This window comes from Macaca mulatta, chromosome 5 (assembly GCF_049350105.2).
Source record: "Macaca mulatta isolate MMU2019108-1 chromosome 5, T2T-MMU8v2.0, whole genome shotgun sequence".
In the NCBI taxonomy this organism is placed as follows: Eukaryota; Metazoa; Chordata; class Mammalia; order Primates; family Cercopithecidae; genus Macaca; species Macaca mulatta.
Window position 1 is genome coordinate 41,649,233 of NC_133410.1, and position 15,967 is coordinate 41,665,199.

At 40.8% G+C, this 15,967-nt stretch overlaps 1 long non-coding RNA gene across 1 annotated transcript in view; it reads right to left on the bottom strand.

The window, feature by feature from the left end:
- Window positions 1–15,586, bottom strand: part of LOC114678288 (uncharacterized) — a 94,020-nt gene extending 78,434 nt beyond the window's left edge. Inside the window, exon 1 of the long non-coding RNA XR_003729612.2 lies at window positions 15,493–15,586. This is a non-coding gene — a long non-coding RNA (uncharacterized LOC114678288). The remainder of the gene's footprint in view (window positions 1–15,492) is intronic.
- Window positions 15,587–15,967: the final 381 nt, after the last annotated feature.

Sequence of the window (15,967 nt, forward strand, 5' to 3'; positions counted from 1 at the left end):
GACTCTAACCACCCTGCCTCCTTCTTAGATTACAATGAGTTCATCCATGTAGTCCAGGATAATCCTCTCATCTCAAGATCCTTAACTTAATCACATCTTCTATGTCCATTTGCCATATAAGGTAACATAGTCACAAGTTCTGGGGATTTGGACTTGCACATCTTTGGAGAGTCATTATTCTCTTACTACACGTAGTAATTGCCACTATCCTGAATAGTGTTACAGTTTCCTTAAGATCACATTGCCAAATAGGGATGTATCTTAGCATTTTATTATTATGTTTTGTTTGTTTTAGAACATCATAAAAATGATAAAACACAATATATAATCTATTTGCTTACTTAATATTTTTACTCTAAGATTCACTCACATTACATGTAGTTCATATATTTGTATTACTGTTTAAAACATGCTGTTAATGTACCTAAAATTATTCACTCATTCTGTAGTTGATATAAGTAGTACATTAGGAATATTCTTGTCTCCTGGAGAAGGCATGTGCATGGATTTCTCTAGTTTATATCTAGGAGTGGAATTTCTGGGTTATAAGGTATACTAAAGGATAAAATAGTGGCAAATTACTTTTTCAGTTATTGGCACTCCTAACACAGTATATAAATGTTACAGTTTCTCCATATTTTTGCCAACAAGCAATAGAGTAAGTCATTACATTTTAAAATTTGAACACTTCTATTACTTATGGGAGTAAGTATCTTTTCACATGTTTTCAGCCAACTGTGATTCCTCTTGGGTAGGTGCTTATTCATGTAGTTTGCCTATTTTCCCACTTTTAGGCCTTCTTTATATATTTGTTAGATAAATCCTTCATTGGTTAGTTGTACTGTGAATAAAGAGTCAGATTGTGACTTGTCTTTTTTTTTTTAACTTTTTTAATAGCGTCTGAAACAACACAAAGAATCAGATTATCAAATCAGACTCACACGAGTCAGAGTCTTACCCAGTATTAAGCTTTACTAATACAGGATACAGGTTTTTGAGATGAAGCATGGGAGGTCTGGAACCATCAGTGTCACTCTTCAGATCCTCAACTGCCCCACCAGATGCTCTCTGTGCTAATTAATATATGAGGTCTCTAAGCAACGTGTGAGATTCACCTCTCTCATATAGAAGGAGGCTATTTGTAAAATAAAATGTACCAATGATGTACCACAAATCTATAAATCTCAAATTTTGTTTAACATGATTAGTTCTAGATAGCCAGCTACATCCTGCTAAAAGCACCCCATAGATAAGGAGAGTTCTATTCACAAATTCCATTTTGTTTGCCAAAATGTTGGTCAGTAGCATGTTTATGAGAGTAGACATGGTCCCTGGTCCCTGCTCTGCATTCCCCAACTGGAGATAATGGATTGCAGCCCTGCTGCTTAACGCTTTATTTGCCAATGTCTTTAATATGTGTGATGTAAAGGAATAATCCAATAATTTTTTTCTCTATTGGTAACCAGTTATCTCAGTAACATTCATGGAATTTTATGAAATCATTTTTGTAGAGACTGTAATCTATATCATACCCAATATTTGAAATAGATAATATTTGGGGACTTGCTTTATGAATTAATATGTGATCAAGATTTGAAATATTTCATTTGTGTTAGGGAAGATTGTGTATTCTTTCTAAAAGTTATTATTAATTTACTTTTTAATTGACAAATACAAATTGTATATATTTATGGTATACAATGTATTTTGAGATATGTAGACATTGTAGAATGGCAAGCTAATTAGCATATGCATTACCTCATGTACTTTTTTTGTGGTGAAGATACTTAAAATCTATTTTCTTAGCAATTTTCACATATACAATACATTGTTATTAACTATAGTCACCGTGTTGTACAATGGGTCTCTTGAAGACTGTATTCTTTAGCTGTTAGAGGCAGGGTTCTATAACTGTCTAATAAATCAAGCTGATCAATCCTGTATTTTTCAAATTTTTACTTCACAAATCTTCACAAAGATTTATTGTGTTCTTAACTTATGAATAATTGAGATAGATGCATTGAAATATCTCAGTATGCTTACTATTTTGGAATATTTCTCTGTGATTCTATTGATTTTTCTCTCTGTATGTGAAGGTTTCATTTTTGAGTGCATACAAGTTTAAAATTATTCTTTATCTGGGGTGAATTTCTTATAATGTGGTGATCCTTTCAATCCCGAATAATGCCTTTTGTCTCTGAGTTTACTTTTCTGCTATCAATATAACTATATCAGCTTACCAGCTTTTTAAAATTTTTAAAATTTGTCTCATCTTTTTTTTTCCTTTTACATTCAATATTTCTGAGTCCTTGTGTTTTAAGTGTGTCTCTTATAAAGGAGCCTATATATATTTTCTTTCTGTTTTTCTTCTGGTCAGAAAATCTTCATTTTGTTTAATCAATTTACATTTATTGTGATTACTGACATATATAGTGCAGTGGTGTGATCTTAGCTAACTGCAACCTCCATCTTCAGGGATCAACTGATTCTCTTACCTCAGCCTCCCAGAGTAGCTGGCACCACAGGTGTGTGACATCGTACCTGGCTAATTTTTGTATTTTTTGTAGAGATGGGGTTTTGCCATGTGGCTGAGGCTGGTCTTTAACTCCTGGCCTCCAGCAATCTGCCTGCTTCAGCCTCCCCAAAATGCTGGGATTACAGGCCTGAGCCACTGTGCCTGGCCTTGAACTTGTTTTTATCATTATTTTTTCTGCTTTTCTTTTAAAAATTGATTGAATTTTGTTTTATTACAGTTTTCTATTTCATTTATTTCCCACCTACTGGATTGAAAGCATAGACACAATTTCTATGTTTTAGATAGTGTATTTGAAATATTATTACTCATATTTAACAAGCATAAAGAAGTAGTGGCAAAATTCATGTCTTAGCCCATCTCCTGAACAATGAGATTAGTTTAGGACATTTTGACTTCAAGCACCCAATTTTCTTTTTCTTAGGATGTCTTGATTCTTCCTTATTCTTGGAGTATAGTTTTGCTGGCTATATAACTTTAGTTTGACAGTCATTTTCTCTAGACATCTTTGAGATTTCACTTTGCTGTCTTTTGGCTTCTATTATTGCTGTTGAGAAGTTGACTATAAGTCTAATTGTCCTTTCTTTGTAGGTTTTCTGTATTTTCTCTCTGCTTGCTTTTAAGCCCTCTTTTTGTTTTTTGTTCTGCAGCACCATTACTATATGTGTCAATATTGATTTTTTTTTTTTTGAGATGGAGTCTCGCTCTGTTACCCAGACTGGAGTGCAGTGGCGTAATCTCGGCTCACTGCAACTTCTGCCTCCTGGGTTTAAGCTATATTCTCCTGCCTCAGCCTCCTGAGTAGCTTGGATTACAGGCGCCCACCACCACGCCCAGCTAATTTTTGTATTTTTAGTAGAGACGGGGTTTCACCATGTTGGTCAGGCTGGTCTTGAACTCCTGACCTCGAGTGATCCACCCGCCTTGTCCTCCCAAAGTGCTGGGATTACAGGCGTGAGCCACCGTACACGGCCGATTTTTGTTTATTTATTTTGCTTAGCATGTGTTTTAGTTTTTTGTACATGTGAACTTATATCTTCCATTATCTTTCTGGAAAATTCTCACCCTTTATATCTTTATTGCCTCTCATTATTTCTAGTTTTTCTTTCTGGAACTCAAAATAGGTATATGTAACATCTCTCATTCTATCTTTAATGTCTCTTAAACTTTTGTTCATATTATCATCTCTTTATTTCTCTGTACTATATTCTAAAAAATGTTTTAAAATCCATCTTTCTGGCCAGGCACGGTGGCTCACATCTGTAATCTTAGCACTTTGGGAGGCTGAAGTGGGCAGATTGCTTGAGCCCAGCAGTTTGAGACCAGCCTGGGCAACATGGCGAAACCCCATCTGTACAAAAAATACAAACATTAGTCAGGTGTGGTGGTGCATGCTTGTAGTCCCAGCTACTCGGGAGGCTGAGGAGGGAGGATCACTTGAGCCTAGTAGGTTGAAGCTGCAATGAGCCCATGTTCACACCACTGCACTCCAACCTAGGCTACAGAGCGAGATTGTCTCAAAAAAAGAAAAAAAGAAAAATCCATCTTCTGGTTTATTATTATCTCCTCACCTGTGTCTACTCTACTATTGAATACATGTATTATGTTTTATATTTTGACAATTATAATTTCCACTTTAAAAAAGTTATTTGGTTATTTAATTTCACTTAATTTTAATACACTTTTCTCTTCATGCATGCTCATTTATTTATTTTTTTTCTTTGAGATGGAGTTTCACTCTTGTTGCCCAGTCTGGAATGCAGTGGCACAATCTTGGTTCACTGCAACCTCCGCCTCCCGGGTTCAAGCAATTCTCATGCCTCAGCCTCCCTATGAGCTGGGATTACAGGCATGCACCACCATGCCCGGCTAATTTTGTATTTTTAGTACAGACGGGGTTTCTACATGTTGGTCAGGCTGGTCTCGAACTCCTAACCTCAGGTGATATGCCCGTCTCGGCCTCCCAAAGTGCTGGGATTACAGGCATGAGCCACCGCGCCCAGCCACATGCTCATTTTTTTATTCCATCTTTCTTTTTTTAAAGTTATCATACACAATGTTTTAATACCACCCTGTATCAGATAATTCCAACTTCTGAAGTCTTTGGAATTTTAAATCTATATTTTACATGTCTGATGTCTCTCATTTATGGTATTTCCCCCGCAATGTGTTTGTTTGTCTTTGATTGTGAGTTCTTATTTGTTTGAAGACATTATTTCTGACAAGACATGCATTTGCTTCTTCTAGTTACTAGGGTATCTGAAGTCCCTGTGATGAATTCGAATCCTTCCAGTTTCCCTGGCCTGTTGTGAGAGTTTCATGTTCAGCTTCAAAACCCTGCAGCTAGCCCAAGACTTGAATTCACCAAGACAGTAATCAGGGTGAAGTTTGCATGTGGTTATTGTCAAAGTTTTCTTTTCTTGCTTTTGAGAATAGTCCTTCATCCTGAGATCCCAGTAATGCATGAAGCATTTTGTTTTCATGTCTGATCTGCTTGTTTGTAGTGGAGGACATAGCGGAGTATTTGACACACTATATAGGACATGGACTTGCACTTTCTTTTTCAGGAAGTGCCACTCAATCTGGATCTTATTCTAGAAATACTTGCAAATATTTCTACCTCACCTTTTCCAGGTCTGGCCTAAGCAATTTCTCATGGATCACTCAGAATCTTCCACCTAGACTCTGCTTTTTTGACTCTGTGCCTTCTAATGTATTCTCTACAATGTCACTAGACTTAGGGACTAGACTGACCTTTTAAAAAATAAACCTCATCATGCTATTTCCCTGATAAACATCATTCCATGGCTTCCCATCACATTCTAAATAAAGATAAAATTTCTTAGCATGGTCCCCAGGTTATCATCTTTCTCTAGCCTTCCATTAAAACTGGCCGAATTGTCCCATAAAACTGATTTCAATCATCCAGTAAAACTGATGTTTATGGTTTCTTTCAATAAACATAGAAATTGACTCACCTAGTATTAAAACCTAAGAAAGTTACATTTGCTTTATCTGAATTCCTTTCTCAGGAAACCAATCGTCAGGTCTCCCAGATCATCACAAGGAACTGAAACTCACCAGATCACTGCATCTGGACAACGAGATGCCAGACCCCTCACCCTTCATGATTGCCTATCCAACCACCTGCTTCTTGTTGACCAACTCGTCTTCCTTACTCCTCCCTAATTCCTGTTTTCCCACACATGATTACATTTCTTCCCTGCTATATAAGCTCCTGAATTTAGCTGGAGAAAGAGATGGATTTGAGACTGATCTCCCATCTCCTCAGTTGCAGCACCCAATTAAAGCCTTCTTCCCTGGCAATACTCATTGTCTCAGGGATAGGCTTTGTGTGGCGAGTGACAGGGCCTAGACAGAAACCCTGCCATTTTGGTAACATCATGTGTCTCTTACACCCCATTGACCCAGCATTATCAACCTCATGGCCTTTCCAGAATGTTCTCTGCCCTCTTTCAGGGCAAAATGACTTCTCATTATCTGTAAGTTATCAGATCCCTTTGTTTAAAAATCTGTTTATTCTTCCTCCTAAGTAATGACTCTGCTTTGAAGGCCAGTTCTTTTTCAACTCACAACATTTGTGAAAGCTGAGTATTACACAAGAGGGAATGAAAGAAGAAATCCCCAAAGCCAATTTTAATATACTCTATAACCAATCTATTACTGAAAAAAATTCTAATTGCAGGAAGAACTATCCAAGGATGAAAACTTAATTAAATTGTGATCCTGGAAGTCTGAGCTTTTTAATTAAAAAAAATGAAACTGTGGAATAACACTTTCTCCAACACTCACACATTTTAGACTGTCAGCCAGGGTAAGGTATGTGTAACGTTCAGTGTGAAGGGGCTATTTGAGATGCCTAATTCTTTTGCTTACTGCAAATCTGTCAAGTAAGTTAAAAACTGTGGGCTCCTGGGCTCCCCAAAGTAGAAGGTAATCAATATATTAAACCTAAAACTCAATTAGATTTAATAAGGATGTTTGATCAATTAAATAAAAACAAAATCTATCAATTTGAATTTTTGTATCACATAAATAAAACAACCAATTTCTTAGATATTTCCCACTGTTGTCATTGTGCAGTGGTCTCAGAGTGAACAGACAACTCAGGGGATGGATTTTGACTCTGGAGTCATGAGAACAAGAGCACAGAATCAGTAGATTTGGCTTTATGACCTTGGGCTAGTTACTTATATTCTAAGTCTTCTCATAGGGTTGATGGTAACAATTAAACAAGGTAACACATAGCAAACACCTACCACAGTATCTAACACGAAGCAGGAACTTAAAAATGATTTAGAGGGCTGGAGGGGTGGCTCACACCTGTAATCCCAGCACTTTGGGAGGCTGAGGAGGGGGGATCACTTGAGGTCCGCAGTTGAAGACCAGCCTAGCCAAATGGTGAAAACTCCTATTAAAAACAAAGAAAAAAATTAACTGGATGAGGTGGCGGGCGCCTGTAACCCCAGCTACTCAGGGGGCTGAGGCAGGATAATCACTTGAACCTGGGAGGCAGAGTTTGCAGCAAGCAGAGATTGTGCCACTGCACTCCAGCCTGGGCGACAGAGGGAGACTCTGTCTCAAATAATTAAAAGAAACAAAAAAGATTTAGAAAACTTCCACGCCAAAGAGTGTAATACAAAATTAACTGCAATTTTGTGACCTCTATTTGGAGGGAAATAATTTTTTTTTAAACCGTAGAAACAACTTGGCTGGATGCAAATTTAAAAAGCGATCACAAGGTTACCGTTAATGAATCAAAAACACCAATGTTCACTAATTATCACCGTTTTATATGAAGTTCTTCTAAAAACAGTGTTTCTTGTATGAATAAGTTATTTTTATTTCTTATAATGAAACCTCTGAGGTCTAGCCATACCATCAAAATGTTAAAATATTTTCATTCAGTTAAATTATGTAATGTGAAAATGAATGATGGCTAGGAGGCTGATGCCCAGTGTAATTCTGGTGAGAAATTATGTTACACACATTGGTTTATTTAGTTAGAATTTTCTTTGGGTAATAAAATCAGTGTTATATAAAAATTAGTTGTAACTAACCTCATATAGACTGCCATAAATGACTCTTGCAAGTTCAACATCCTGAGCGACTGTGACAAATCCTACGGAAGGCAATTTTACAGTAAACCAGGGCTACCCAAGACCTGGTGGAAATGAGTTGTGGATGACTGAAGGCTCCAGATAGCTGATATAAAATAGCAAAACTATTTTATATACTTTATTTGGATTGGAATATTTTCTAACTGTATCATACATTTTTTTTTTTCTTTTCTTTTTTTGAGATGGAGTCTCACCTTGTCGCCAGGCTGGAGTGCAATGGCACGATCTCAGTTCACTGCAACCTCCACCTCCCAGGTTCAAGCGATTCTCCTGCCTTAGGCGCCCGAGTAGCTGGGATTACAGGCGCGCACCACCACGCCCGGCTAATTTTTGCATCCTCAGTAGAGACAGGAGTTTCACCACGTTGGCCAGATTGGTCTCGAACTCCTGACCTTGTGATCTGCCTGCGTCGGCCTCCCAAAGTGCTGGGATTGCAGGTGTGAACCACTGCACCTGGCCTCTTTTCTTTTCTCTCTCTCTTCCCTTCCCTTCCCTTCCCTTCCCTTCCCTTCCCTTCCCTTCCCTTCCCTTCCCTTCCCTTCCCTTCCTTTCCTTTCCCTTCCCTTCCCTCTCCTCCCCTCCCTTCCTTTCTTTTCCCTTCTTTCTTTCTCTTTCCTTCCCCCTTCCCTTCCGTTCCCTTCCCTTCCTTTCCCTTCTTTCTTTCTCTTTCCTTACCCCTTCCCTTCCCTTCTCTCTTCCCTTCCCTTCCCTTCCCTCTTCCCTTCCCTTCCCTCTTCCCTTCCTTTCCCTTCCGCTCCCTTACCTCTTCCCTTCCCTCTTCCCTCCTTCTTCCCCTCCCCTCCCCTCCCCTCCCCTTCCCTTTCCTTCTTTCTTTTTCTTTTTTGAGACAGGGTCTGGCTCTATCATCTAGGCTGGAGTGCAGTGACAGAATCATAGCTCACTGCAGCTTCAACCTTACTCCCTCAGCCTCCCAAGTAGCTGGGACTACAGGCACACATCACCACATCCAACTGGTTTTTTTTTTTTTTAATTTTTATTTTTGTAGAGACAGGGTCCCGTTATATGGCCTAGGCTGGTCTTGAACTCCTGGGCTCAAGCAATTCTCTTGCCTCAACCTCCCAAAATGCTGGGATTACAGGCATAAGCCACTGCACCCAACCTATTTTTTTTTTTAATTCTTAGACTGATCATATATGGATTATAATGCAAATTTTTCTGGATGACTCATGATGTATCCTTTTTTGGCCTGGATGCTAAGGAATCAGACCTTGATCTTGGTAATTGAATTATTCCCTCCATGTCACTCATGGGTTCACTTTTCTTCTTATGGATTTGCCAAAAGCACAAGACATTAATTCCAGTGACTTGTTGCAGGGTATTGTTTTGGCAGCAATACCACCCAGGCCCGCAAAGATGGTGGCTAGAGCAGGTCCACCGCACACCAACTTCTCCTCTTATTCAGACTCCTATTCAGAGTCTGTAATCTGGTCTCTGTGTTCATACAGTGTCCAACCAGAAAAAGAACTCAGGGGACTGGGGAGGGCACATAAAGAACCATGGTCCTTGTCTTCACCAATTTCTTCCGGTCAGTTGAATGCATTTTGCAAATCTGGAAGGATCTCACTCAAAATGCCCAGGTCACATATTCATTGTTTAACTCAGATGTATGATGCCATTTCTCCTCTTAAGTGCTAGCAAGCTGGGTGTGGTGGCGGAGTTAGTATGTTAGAACTGGCCTTGGTTGCTGCCATTGCTACATTAACTTGCATCATAAATGAGCAAGAAGGACAGATAAATGAAAATACCTAAAGTTTTAAAAGGGATCTAGGACAGGAGTCTGAAAACTGTGGCTTCTGGGCCAAACCCAGCCTGCTACCTGTTTCACATTGCCCACAAGTTGTGAATGATTTTTACCTTTTTAAGTGGTTGAAAAAAGCTTAAAATAAGAATAACATTTTGTGGCTGGGTGTGGTGGCTCACGCCTGTAATCCCAGCAATTTGAGAGGCTGAGGCGAGTGGATCACTTCAGGTCAGGAGTTCAAGACCAGCCTGGCCAATGTGGTGAAACTCTGTATCTACTAAAAATATAAAAAGTCAGCTGGGCATGGTGGCGGGCACCTGTAGTCCCAGCTACCTAGGAGGCTAAGGCAGGAGAACTGCTTGAGCCCGGGAGGTGGAGGTTGCAGTGAGCCGAGCTTGCAGTGAGCTGAGCTTGCACCACTGCACTCTAGCCTGGGTGACAAAGCAAGACTATATCTCAAAAAAAAAAAAAAAAAAAAAATTGTGACAAGTGAAAATTACATGAAATTCAAGTTTCAGTATCCATAAATAAAGTTTTATTGGAACACAGCCATGTCCATTCACTTATGTATCATCCATGGCTGCTTTCATACCATAACCTCAGAGCTGAGTGATTGTGACAGAGACCGTATGGCTGGCAAGGCCTAAAATATTTGCTCTTCGGCTTTTTACAGAAAACGTTTGCTGACTACTGGTCTAGAAGAATAAATTTTCTTTGTTTTCTGCTTAGAAATTCCTTTTTTGGACTGAGAAGTAGGGCTATTTCTATGCTTATACAGGCTCATCCACTCTTATAAATAATGGTGAACAACTGTCTTCACATCTCATGGTAGAAATACTAAGTATATTTGTGCATGTGTGTGTTTATGTATACAGGCACTAAGTATTTACAATACCTAAGTGTATTTCAATCTGACCATCACATGTGATGATAATTATTAACATAAATTATTCTTGTGAAAGGATAATGTTTATTAAATTATGTCAAAAATGTTAACAATACAATTTTCATAACCTTCCCCCTATTCAATCAAGGGCATCCACTTGCCTCCAGATGTTTAGAATTTGTTAAAACAGGAAAGAAAGAGGAAGAAAAGGTCAATGCTCACGTTTTGGCTACCAATTTGGAATTTCTTTTTTAAGTTCATAGGGAGACAATGGTCTTGAGACTGTTGAAGATTTTCTCAATTCCTTAAGCTCTCCTTTATGTATTAAGAGCTATGCCTGTTTGACTTTGGTTTATTAAAAGTCATAGGTAGCATGCCTGTAATCCCAGCACTTTGGGAGGTTGAGGTGGGCAGATCACTTGAGGTCAGGAGTTTGAGACCAGCTTGGCCAACATGGTGAAAACCTATCTCTATTAAAAATACAAAATTAGCCAGGTGTGGTGGCATGCATCTGTAGTCCCAGCTACTCGGGAGGCTGGGGCAGAAGAATCACTTGAACCAGGGAAGCAGACGTTGCAGTGAGCTGAGATCGTGCCACTGCTCTCCAGCCTGAGCTATGGAGACTCCATGTCCAAAAAAAAAAAAAAAAAAAGTCATAAGAGCTCCGTAAGAACTCAGTAAATGATGTCAGGGAAGTTCCTGATCCATGGGAAGAAAAGGGAAAGTCTGTCCCTGCTGGCCCCAGTGGATTGTGTGGTAAAAGAAGGGGTACAAAGTTAAGAAGCAATTGGCGAGACAAGTGTATTCTGGTTACTTCTTTCCAAGTCCATGTGAGACGGGAGGGTAGCAGAAACTTCATAGTAAGGTCACAAACAGGGTAGAGTTTGCCTCTTTCTCTATTTGGGCTCTTGAGGGAGTCAGCCATGATGTGTGGTCCTGCTTGCTGCGAAGTGGGGAAACCAGTTAAAATGGCAGTGAGAGGTGGCCAAGCGGATAAAGAGATTGAGCTAGCACTTTGGAACCTGTCTAGGTTTATGTGGATTGTGGAGGGATTTGAAGGGTTCCTGAAGCTGTATGGGGAAGCATGGAAGATAGCTGATGTGCTGGGTGGTGGCTTTGCCCTGGTGTATTAAGTACATTTTCATGCTGCTGATAAAGACATGCCTGAGAATGGGAAGAAAAATAGGTTTAATGGACTCACAGTTCCATGTGGCTGGGGAGGCCTCACAACCATGGCAGAAGGTGAAAGGCATGTCTCACTTGGCAGCAGACAAGAGTAAAGAGCTTGTGCAGGGGAACTCCCCTTTATAAAACCATCAGATCTCTCGAGACTTATTCACTATCATGAGAATAGCATGGGAAAGACCCACCCCCATGATTCAATTACCTCCCCCCCGGTCCCCACTACAACACATGCAAATTGTGGGAGTTACAATTCAAGATGGGATTTGGGTGGGGACACAGCCAAACCATATCACATGGTGAGGGTGATTTACCCTGTGGTCAATGACCAGGGGTCAACTGCTCATTACAAGCTAGACAGGGGTGCAGGGAGGATAGCGATATCCACAGCACCCATGAAAGCCAGAGTAGGGGCAGGCTGGGAAGGGAGGGTCATGGGCCCTTTCCGGACCTAGAAATAAACCAAGTGCTTGCCAGCCACAGACTTCTTCAGTGGATTCCTCCCAGAAACCGGGTCAGACTAGCGCTCCTGCACGGGCAACAGTGAGATCCAGAGAACAGCGAGGGCGGTCAGACTCCCTTGCCTTCTCAGGGTGAGGTAAGCTACTTCTCTCCCCTACCTCTTACACTCAGGAGTGAAGACCAGGGAGCAAAACAGTCCTCATAAAGAGATGAGCTTCAGACTAACTGGATAAATAATCCAGAGAAGCACTCTTAAACTGGAAGAGTCTGATAAACCTTTTTTTTTTTTTTTTTTTGAGACGGAGTCTCGCTCTATTACCAGGCTGGAGTGCAGTGGTGCAATCTCAGCTCACTGCACTCTGCCTCCAGAGTTCAAGCGATTCTCCTACTTCTGTCTCCCGAGTAGCTGGGACTACAGGTGTGCACCACCTCGCCCAGCTGATTTTTGTATTTTTAGTAGAGACAGGGTTTCACCATGTTGGCCAGGATGGTCTCAATAGCTTGATATTGTGATATATCCTCCTTGGCCTCCCAAAGTGCTGGGATTACAGGCGTGAGCCACTGTGCCCAGCCTGATAGACTTTTAATTAACTACTTTAATTCCAAGCATGTGTCCCACCCATCTCTCGTATACTTGAATGCCTAGCAAGAAGGGACAAAATATCAGTAGTAGAAAAATTTTTTTTTCTAAAGAACCTATCAATAGTAATATGCTAGATTTTTTGACGCTTCTACTCTGTTCAAATTTGTCAAGCAGTTTTGTTCTAAGCAGTGACTTTCAAATGTTTTGATCATGTCCCTCAGTAAAAAGCATATTTTATATCACTACCAAGAACAAATGTTCATACACATATGCCTGAAATAAAACATCATGAAATGAAATCTACCTTTAATTTGTTTGTGATGTGCTTTCTATTTTCTAGTCTTCTAGGTTTGAAAAAATGCCTTTTATGTCCCAATAAATTGATTTCATGACCCATCTGATGTGTTGTGACCTACAGCCTGAAACACACTGCCCCAAAGGCCAAATGAAGTGGATGGAACATCTGTCCCTTCGTGATACAGTTCGGGATGCTGTGCTTTCACATCCTTCTGTTTTCATAGCGTCACTGTCCCAAGAACTACAGGCAGCAGCCATTTATTAAAGCTCTCTCCATGATATTTATCTTAGCAGTCAAGATGCCTTCAGTTATATGTGACCAAAACCCAATTCAAGGCCAGTCGCAATGGCTCACACCTGTAATTCCAGCACTTTGCGAAGTCAAGGTGGGAGGATTGCTTGACCCCAGGAGTTTGAGAGCAGCCTGGGCAACATAGTGAGATCATGTCTCTACAAAAAATTTAAAAATTAGCTAGATGTGGTGGCATGTGCCTGTGGTTTCAACTGCTTCGGAGGCTGAGATGGGAGGATCACTTGAGCCTGGGAGGTAGAAGCTGCAGTGAGCCGTGATGGCAAAATTGCACTCTAGCTTGGGTGACCCTGTCTCAAAAAACCAACAAACAAGCAAAAAAAGCCCCCAAAACCCCAATCCAGACTGAATTAAGCTGAAAGTCAGTGTATTGTCTCATGTCATAGGGATGAGCAGCACAGTGCTACCTGCAAGTGCAACCGGGTCCAACATTTTAGGTTTCTCTCTTTTGCTTCTCTTGCCTCTGAGTTGGCCTTATTCTCACTTAGGCCTAGTCTACAAGGCAGGGAGCATGTCTTTGACTCCCCCAAGCACACAGTTCACAATGTAGAAGGAGGAGAAGCCCCACTCAACCCCACTGTCCACATAACACATCTTGTAGACAGATGGGCCCAGAGAGATAAGGAATTCTGATTGCTTCAGCAAGATCTCAGGCCCAACCCTTGGCCAGGAGTGAAGCACTGATTGACAGTCCCTCTAAGCCAACACAGAATGGGAGAAAGTGGGGTACTTTACAAGAATAAGGCAGAGAAATTATGCTCAGACCAGGAGAAAAATAGGCAAGATAGATCGGAAAGATAGGTCCTGTATGGGGGATATAAATAATTCTCTTATCAATAAAGTAACCTAAATTTAGAACCAGACAGTAGGCCAAGCACGGTGGCTCACACCTGTAATCTCAGGACTTTGGAAGGCCAAGGCAGGCAGATCATTTGAACTCAGGAGTTTGAGACCAGAGTGGGAAATGTGGTAAAACCCTGTAGCCACCAAAAATGTAAAAAATTAGCTGGGCTTGGGGTTGCATGCCTGTAGTCGCAGCTACTTGGTAGGCTGAGGTGGGAGGATTGCTTGAGCCTGGGAGGTTGAGGTTGCAGTGAGCCAAGATGGCACCATTGCACTCCAGCCTGGGTGACGGAGACCCTTTTTAGGATGAGGGGAGGGGTGTAGCATATAAACTAGAGTTACTCAATCTTGGCAGGGTGCAGTGGCTCACTCCTGTAATCCCAGCACTTTGGGAGGCTGAGGTAGGTAGATCACCTGAGGTCGGGAGTTCGAGACCAGCCTGACCAACATGAAGAAAACCTGTCTCTACTAAAAAATACAAAAATTAGCTGGGCATGGTGGTGCATGCCTGTAATCCCAGCTACTTGGGAGGCTGAGGCAGGAGAATCGCTTGAACCTGGGAGGCAGAGGTTGCGGTGAGCTGAGATCACACCATTGCACTCCAGCCGGGGTGACAGAGCAAAGCTCTGTCTAAAAAAAAAAAAAAGAGTTACTGAATCTCAGTCTTTGACATGCTGAACTGGAATAGCATTGCAGATAGCTACAACTATGGTTGCTACTTCAATTCCAATTCAAGTAGAGAAACCAAGAAAGATGTTAAGAACAAGTTTTCTTTCTGTCTTTGATGACAAAATGTACCTTAAAGAAGTACAAAATGAGGGTGATTACAGAATGAGTGGTTGAACAAAATCAGAAGGTGGACATACGAAGCAGAAATAATCCTCGAAGTACAATTCTGATGATAGGATGAAGGGCATGCCAGGTGGTAGGCGTTTTGAATCATCATTTGCGAAGATAGCACTATTGACCCATTTGCTGTGGGAGGGCATCACGTTGACTTCATTTGCCATACTGCATATCTGATTGTATCTATTACATCCAACTTTTCTGGCTGATGTCCTTGAATAACTCACAGCAGGTGTTTGCAAGCCAGAGTCAAGTGCGCATTCTGTACTCCCGATACAGAGGAAACCTAGTGACCCACAGGAACGAAATCAAGACTTTTGTCTTACTGGCCCTTTAAGTTACCAACAGAGCTAAGGAGACCCAGACTACTTGAGAAGGAGAAAAATTAAAATAAAAGATACCTTTGGCAAGCAATTACATAACAGCTTTCAAAAAAAAAAAAAAAGCTGCAAAATTGTAAATCAATTCCACATGATTTACAAACTTTAAAGGTGACTTAAAAATTCTCAAAACATTCTGTTATGGCTGGTAAAGGTGAAAAGGGAAGTAAGAAGACAGAAACAAGACAAGAACCCTCTGTTTTCTTTCTTCTCCATAAAATATTTCCCCCACCAAAAAGCACACATGGCCACTGAGCAGCAACTTACCATTTTTCCAGGGTCAGTTCACTTTTCGTGCTGCTCTAAACCCTGCTGAAAGCCAGCTCCTCGGGGAGCCCCAGGAATGGGGGCTGGCCTCTCTTCAGTCTGCAAGCACTCAGAAGGAAATGCCCCTTGCTGAGAAAGGGGTGGTGCTAGGGGAGAATCCATCTACTGTCAAGGAAGTTTCAATTAAATATGGATGCCAATTAATTTAATTTATACTTCTGCATGAAAAATGTCATTCTATTATACATGCACTGGAAGGATGCCAGGAGCCCATGTTAATAAATTACATCTCTACTGACATAATATGGAATCACAGACTAATCGGATACTTATTAAATGCCCACCTGTGCTTGGGGCTACACCTTGTAGAAATCCAGCTGAAATAAGGTCTGTCCAGTAAGTCCTCTCCTTACACTGTGGTCATCTGACACCCACTCTTATCCTCCTCTTCTCCTAGCTTTGGGCATGTCTCAGG